The 8,027-nt window shown below is 28.6% G+C and overlaps 1 non-coding gene across 1 annotated transcript; it reads left to right on the forward strand.

Moving 5' to 3' along the window:
- The first annotated feature begins 6,230 nt into the window (after positions 1–6,230).
- Trnar-ucg lies at positions 6,231–6,303 on the forward strand. Its single transcript has one exon. It is a non-coding gene; the product is annotated as a tRNA-Arg (tRNA).
- The last annotated feature ends 1,724 nt before the right edge of the window (positions 6,304–8,027 follow it).

The following is an 8,027-nucleotide window of genomic DNA, read 5'->3' on the forward strand; positions in this document are numbered from 1 at the left end:
AGTTGAAATGAGCGCTATGGAGGCCACAACAATTTAAAATGATTGAATCATAAAAATTCACTCAATGGTTCTTAAGATCGATTTAATAAATAACTTATAGGTCTTGCTCACTTACAATGCAGTAGCTGCTAATCTCATGAAAATTAATTTAATTTGATAAAAATGTAGATGAGGTTGGAAGTGTACGTATTAAACATTTTTTTTACCCTGGTTCCAAGGCAGGAAATCTCATTTCTAAATTTGTGTACTGCAGCAATTTAGATATACCTATACTTAGCACTGCTTTTTTAAATTGTTTCATGTATAACAGGGATTTTCAGGTCTTTGTAAATATCGTCGTTTGTGATGTACCATCTAGCATCTACTATTGTTCGCAGGATTTTTGATTGCAGCCTCTGGATCGTATTTAAATTTGTCTTACAGGTGGTTCCCCATATTTCAATTCCACATTTCCAAATCGATACAATAACAGTTTTATAAATTAGTAGTTTGTTATCAATTGACAGACTGGAATTTTTACCAAGAGGCCAATATAAATCTGCAAATCTTCGATGTGCTTCCTTTTTCTTCAGTATTATGTGCTCCTTCCAAGTCAACTTTCGGTCTAATAGCAGGCCCAGGTATTAGCATGGCTTTCTTGCAGAGTGGTATATCAATATTTACAATTTTCATTCCTTGTTGTTGAAAATAACTTGGACAGTTTTTTCGGCGTTTATCTTAGTCCCCCAGGACGCCAATGCGTCTCTTCGTTAAGATGATTTTGAAGATTTGCAGTTGCTTTTGTGATATCATGGTGTTTTGATAAAAATCTAGTATCGTCAGCAAACGTTACAATTAGTATTTCTCTACTTTTTGGCTTAGAAATGTCTGCAATCTATAGTAAATACAGAATCGGACCTAATACAGTCCCTTGTGGGACACCGGCTTCTATTTTTATCATGTGGGATGTGTCGTTTTGGTATTGTACAAAGAAGTATCTATCTTTGAAGTAGCTCTTCAGAAGTAAATAAAAATCGGAAGGCAATAGTCTCGATAGTTTGTAAGAATTTTTAAAAAAATTATTTATTATGCGTAGTGTGCCAACACAACCATTCTTGGACTTGTGGTTAGTGTTTTCGTTGGACATATTTGCCTAAAACAAAATGAAATTCGACATAGACTTGCTACTCAAGTTTCTCCAATGGCTTCAAGTAGCTTGAGCTTTTACGAACATTTGGAGTGTTAAGAAGTGTTTGGAGTGTTAATTTAAAGAGAACACTTTAAAGCTCTTGTGATTAGCGCATTCACGTGTGACGTCGCCTATACATACATGTGTTACTATTGGTCGAACATACAGTCAAAGTCATAAGTCTACAAGCAGGCACTACAAAAAACTTTGAAAATATTTTCCAAAAAAATAAATTTATTGGAAACATATTTTATTGTTTTTTTATAACATTCAATGCACAATGTTTTTGCGAAGTTTCGTTGCAATTCTGCAAAAAAACAGCTCAAAGTATCACAGTACTTTGAGCTGAAGAAATATTTTAGAGTTGCCACTCCACATTTTTTTACCAAAATTATGGCACTATATTCCTAGAAAGACTGAAGCAAATAAAATAACAATTAAAAAAAATAATAATAATAATAATTATATTACATGTAAAAAAATTGTGACAACCAATCAATATAAGTCCCAAAAAAGTGTAGAAAATTTTCTAAACAATAAAATCGGAATAGAAATACTGATCTCTTTCAGTGACGACGCGTGCCCTATCTGGAAGGGTGTGCGGATCTTCTTTAATGTTTTTTTTACATGTACCACTTAAAATAAAATATATGAGATGTTTTATTAATAATAACTATATTATATTAGGCAACAATATATTCGCAATATTATATTAACTATTCATTAACAAAATAACATATTAAACAAATTAAATTAATAATTTATATACAAGTTTAATATTATATCAATATGGAAGAAACAAAACTTTTCACATAATTCTCGTAACATCAAACCAAATTTTTTCAAACAAAAGAGTTTGTATTTAGAAACATACATGTTTGTGCAGTGATCAAACAAAATCGAACCCGCTTGCAACGTATAAATGTGCGGACAAGTACCCCGCACAATAAGAACAGAAATTCGTGGGTGCTGCTGTTAAAAGGGGAGAGACGTAATGTGATAGAAATGTATGGTGAGATGTGCTGCAAACTTCAGCCGCTCATGCAACCACTTTGGCAAATCATCATGTTGGATTCGTATGCATGCAGTTGATATTCGAGTAGAACAGAAAATTACTCTCGTACAATTCCCACTATATAAATCTCTATTTCTGATATTATGAACGGGAGTACACGCACATTATTTTGTTCATATGCAAAATATGAATGTGCGGCCAACTTCTTTGCACACAAAGGGGAAAGACGAAATAAAATAGAAATGTTCTGTGATTTGAGCTGTAAATATATGAGCACAACTAACAAGTATAGCAGCTAACAGAAGCAAATTGACTAAGTTTTCATAGACAATTATATTTAATTGTTTTTGCTAAAACTTTAAAAATATATATGTATATGGAAATGTAATAATTATTAATAATTCTTGATGTGAAGATACCTAATAAATTTATATACCTATGTTATTTGACATTTTGCAAATTATGTTAGGGTGTTCACCGCACACCTCCGCACCTTAGAGCAATCGTCACTGATCTCTTTAGTGGATTAACCTAGCTTTGCGCATTAAAACCGTAAACAGAATTGTAGTCCCGTAATTCAAAAATGGAGAAGTAATTACAAAAAATAAAAAAATTAAAGAAAGTGTTCAGATTATTTAAAAAATATGTATAAATGTTTAAACAATTAATAACAGTTATGTTAAGATCCTAAATAATACTCTTAACCTTTAACAAATTACTCCACAAAAATTGAAATAGTCGATGTGGTGTTCATAAACTTTTTTGTAATTATGGCAAATATTTATTAAATACTTGGTAAGCAGATTAAGTTTTCTTGCTATTTCAATACAAATAATGATATATGGCTAAAAGTACAAAATGCAATGCCATAAAAAAATTGGAAATTATATTTTCTTTGTATCCTACGCCAACTTATTGGAAAACGTCATTTCAGTTTGCTCTGCTTCATAGGTTCGAGAAATTTTTATATTTCTTTTTTTTGTGTTTTTTTCTCCTTTAGCTCTTTGAGGTGTTGTTATTGCTTCCTTGAATTATAATGTAAGTAGTAAAAAGAATTATTCGCTATTTTATATTCATTCATGCCTACTTGCTTTGTGTTTAAATATGAACATATGGACATTGATATTTTTGTATGTAATTTCGGCGGCAAGAGATATCAAAATTTTATTTGCAGCATTGAAACAATTTTTCATTATGATGGCATTTGAAGAAAGAATTATAATTGTTTTCGTAATTAATCGTTATTAAGTATGGATTTCCAATTTTATCGCATTTACATAATATTTATATTAAATCTTAAGAAGTAATACAATCATAAGAACACATATGTATATAAAATAATTACCAATAATTCGTAAAACATTTTTTAAAAATAGTATGATTTAGCTTTGCCAAATGTATTACAATAAAATTATATAGAAATCGATTTAAGATTAAACCTTCAGTTTATATGGCAGTTTGAATAGTTAACGCTATTTTACATATATATGCACCTAAAAGATACTGAATAAGTATAAACGGAATATCAGTACAAGGGGTACAAGTGTATCGACTATTAGCTCTTGCAAGCGGATAATTGCCGAGAAATGGAGATTTATTTAAATAACTTCATAATCATTTATAGTTACTAGATCGACATACGTGAAAGGTTATCGTTAATTAAATAGAAGTGACAATTTTCATGTTACTAGTTGCGTACTAATTTCCAGACCACCTTTGAGGTATAATGCATCGCGCGTTTTTTTTACATGGTGTCACCAGGAGGCCTAGTCCATGTTAACGAAGAAATTTTGTTTAAAAAAAATAATATAGAAAAGAGATTTTTTTTACTATTTCAAAGTTTTTTTTTATTATTTGTTCTCTATTTCGACTATAATTTATAATCGTCCTCAAGAATTTGAAGAACTTTAATTTTTTATATTAATATACATTAATATTTTCGACAAAAAGATTTTTTGCATATAAATGATAAAGATATATATTATCACACATAAATAATTGGAAAATAGAATGGAAAAGAAGAAAGAAAACAACCTGCAGAAGATTTTCCTAAAATACTCCTAAACCTGCCTAAAATCCTACCACAACAACGCCCAATGACAAAACGACAACAAACAACGCTCAGGAATAGAGGAATACCACCACCAATAAAAGAACACATTGTTAGTTCTTGCCGTTATTAGATATATATGTATATGATATATTATTTTTTATTGTTTATATGTATAAATTGCTTTGTTTAAAATATTAATGTATATTAACACAAAAAATTATAAATTGATCAATATCCCGTGAATAACCATAAAAAATAGCGAAAGTTTCTACGTAATAAATATTAATATTTACATTTTTATACATATTTATTAACACATGTTTATTAATAACTATCTTAAAATTAATTCACTTAAACTATGTATTTTGAACAAAATAAATAAATAAAGTAAGTAGTTATGGTAATAAATAAATTATAAATAAATGTTATTAAGCCTGTATTAGGGCAAATTTGTAATATAAGGTCATATAACAATTTATGCCTTAGTCGATTTCATTTTCTCTACCATACAAAGGAATTGCTTACGAAGTAATATAAGCAGAATAAAGCCCAGCAATTCAATTCGATGAAGTCTGCAGGCCCCAATAAACCAACTTGGTAAATTATGGTAAAGTAAACTGAAATTTCTTAGGGTTTTTTGCAATGCACTTATGTTAAAAGTTTTCAAATTTATTTATTTTTTTATTATACATCTTATAAAATGTTGCCAATGGTAATATCAAATTTACCTAATTTACCATACTCGAAATTCTGGTAAATACCAACATTCGCTGCCATACGGACATAATTTATCATTTTCCTCAATTTACCATCAATTACTTGAACTCGCACATGGTCAATTACATACAATTATCTTATTTTAGCTAATACTAATATAACATACATATAACTATTATTATACCTGATTAAAACAAAAAATTGAAATTGGTTGCATTTGCTTCAAATGTTCCTAAAATAAGATCAGAAAGTATTAATATTCTTCCAAATAAAAGTACATATGTTTATAAATATACATTTATACACATACATATATATATGTAGCTCAGTAAACTTCCAAACAAGTAGGGATGTTTCTCTTATTTGCATTATGAAGTGATATTAAATGCATGCAATTTTACGTGCTGCTTGCTGGTGCCAAGCATTAATTGTAAAAACAAATAATTACACCAAAAACTAGTTTGACTCTTTTCTTGTACTGCCTGCCTTCGTAAACAATCAAATCTGTTTTTTGTTTTCATTTTTGTCCTTCATTCATCAATAGTAAAATTTTTAGAAAGAACAAGCATAAGCGCGACCGATCTAGCAGCACCGTGCCTATAATATTTTTACTCAATGCTGAAAGTCAAAAAGCACAGAAAAACTTCCAAGGAATTTAAAGTTTTTAATACCTGAAACCAATAATTGATTGAAAATCTTCCATAAGAAACAATAATTATCAGGTTTTAACAAGTGAATGACTGGGGAGAATAGTTGAGAATAGTGAAACAAAGTGGCTTTCAATCTATTTTACCCTTGACAGAATTTTAGAAGAAAGAATTGATGATTCATCCTTAAACAAATTGAAGTGATCAAAGGTGGAAGGTGTTGAAATTTTTGATTTTTGTTTTTTCATTAAAGTTTAGAGGTATCTCGATTTCACTGGTCGATAACGCAGTGCATCAGATAAGCATTGAGAGTAATACACTTTATTATTGCATCTCAAACAAAATATTTGTTTTCCAAATTACCATAAAAATACAAACTTAAAACTATCTTAAAATCTTCAAACAACAGTAATTATTTTATAAGAGTGAATAATATAAATAAATAAACACAACTATTTTTATTTCGAAAAGTTCATAGAATGCCTTTAATTAAAGAACTCATCTTAATAGAAATGGAACTCAAAATGATCAAAACATTACCAAGCATTAAAAAACTAAATTAAACAAAACTTTTGTTGATATTTATATCAGAAATATTTAATATTAAATGTTTGGCAAAGAGCAGCAAATGACCGTGTGGCCTAATGGATAAGGCGTCGGACTTCGGATCCGAAGATTGCAGGTTCGAGTCCTGTCACGGTCGAACGCTACTTTTTTTTAAATGCATTTATATACATTTTTACATTTTTTGTTTTAAATGAAACTGCTCATAATTTAATTAAATTGTAATTTTTATCAACAAGTTGCTTTGAAATAGCGCGTAAATCCAGTATTCTTGTAACATGACAATGTTTACGGTCTGAATTCATTTTGTACGTGAGACTACTCACATATGTATGTTTGCAGCTTGTTTTTTATATTGACGCAATCACTTGCTGGTTTATTTTTAGGGGTGAGTTTATCTCACCCTGCAAAAAAAATTGAACAGGTCAGTAGTTTGTAGCATTATATTTAGCTTGCACATAAGGGTACAGAACTGTACTGACAATCTAAAATGATGTCATCATTTTAACATCATTTTTTCATATAATATATCTATCTAAATAAAGTAGTTATTTAATTTATTTATATAGACGAAAGAGAACTTCATATAATATTGCTTATTATAACTTTATTAATATTAAAAGCACAAATAAAACCTATAAATTATTCTAAAGCAAACAAGAAACGAGAAAAGATAAGAGGTTTTTAACGTTTCCCAGTAGAAAAAGTGGTCTTCGAAGACATTGTCTTCAAGACGGTCTTTGATACCGCGTCCGCATGTTCAAGCAAATTTGAAAAACAATTGCTCAAAACATGAATATAAATACTCTTTCTTTGCTTTCTCTCTCATTTTTAGTGTTCATAGCAACGTATTTGAATTTTGCCTCAGATGACGCTATGTTTTATAAATGAAGTGACGCAATAATTTTGAAGTGTAGTAAATAAACATTTGTGAAATAAATATTAAAAAAATCAAAATGAATAAAGAAACAAAATCATTAAACTATGAAATATTAAAAAAAAGAAATTAAATCAAAACAAATGAAATATTGACTTAGTTCCTGGAAAATATATTGATATTAATATTGAAGACAATAATTCCAGTGAAAGTTGTTTAAGAAACGAAACAAAGGATGTTGAAAATAAAAAAACTAAAAACACTTGTGAAAAATTAGCTGTTATATTTAAAAAACACAGGATTAACAGGCGTTGTGGTAATGATATTTTAGAACTCTTAAGATCAGAAGGTTTAATTGTACCAAAATTCTTTTCAACGCTTTTGAAAACATATAAAACTTCAACAATTGATGATAGCGAAATGCTATAAATTATTTTATATTAGTTTTAGTTAATTTTAGATATATTAAGTTATATTAAGTTAATTATTTAAATTAATTTTCACTATGTTTACTAGTTTTTACTAGTTTATTTTTAATATCTTAATAAAATTTATAATAATTTATAATAAAATTTATAATTTATTTTTAAAACTTTTAATTTTGAATGTAATTTAAGAAATTATTATATAAAATAAATAAAAGTACAAAATACAACAATTTCTTTCTACTTATTTAAAGAGAAAATTGAAATTCATTTAAAATTTAAAGAGCGCAATAAAAGAGTAAAAATAAAAAAAAGGGTGAAAAAATTATATGAGCACTCCACTAAGAGCGCACAACTTTCTGTCGAATGCGTCCGTTATGCAAGACATGGTCTTCGAGACGGTCTTCGAGACATGTACACAAAAATTCATTGAAGACATTTGGCTAATTTGTATGAAAGTGTCTTCGAAGACCGTCATACATTTGGATCGATCGGTCTTCATGTATGTATCCATGTCTTGAAGACGTCTTCGATGACGGATCGATCCGTTTTCTACTGGGT

Source organism: Teleopsis dalmanni, chromosome 1 (genome assembly GCF_002237135.1).
Source record: "Teleopsis dalmanni isolate 2A chromosome 1, ASM223713v2, whole genome shotgun sequence".
NCBI classification, from domain to species: Eukaryota; Metazoa; Arthropoda; class Insecta; order Diptera; family Diopsidae; genus Teleopsis; species Teleopsis dalmanni.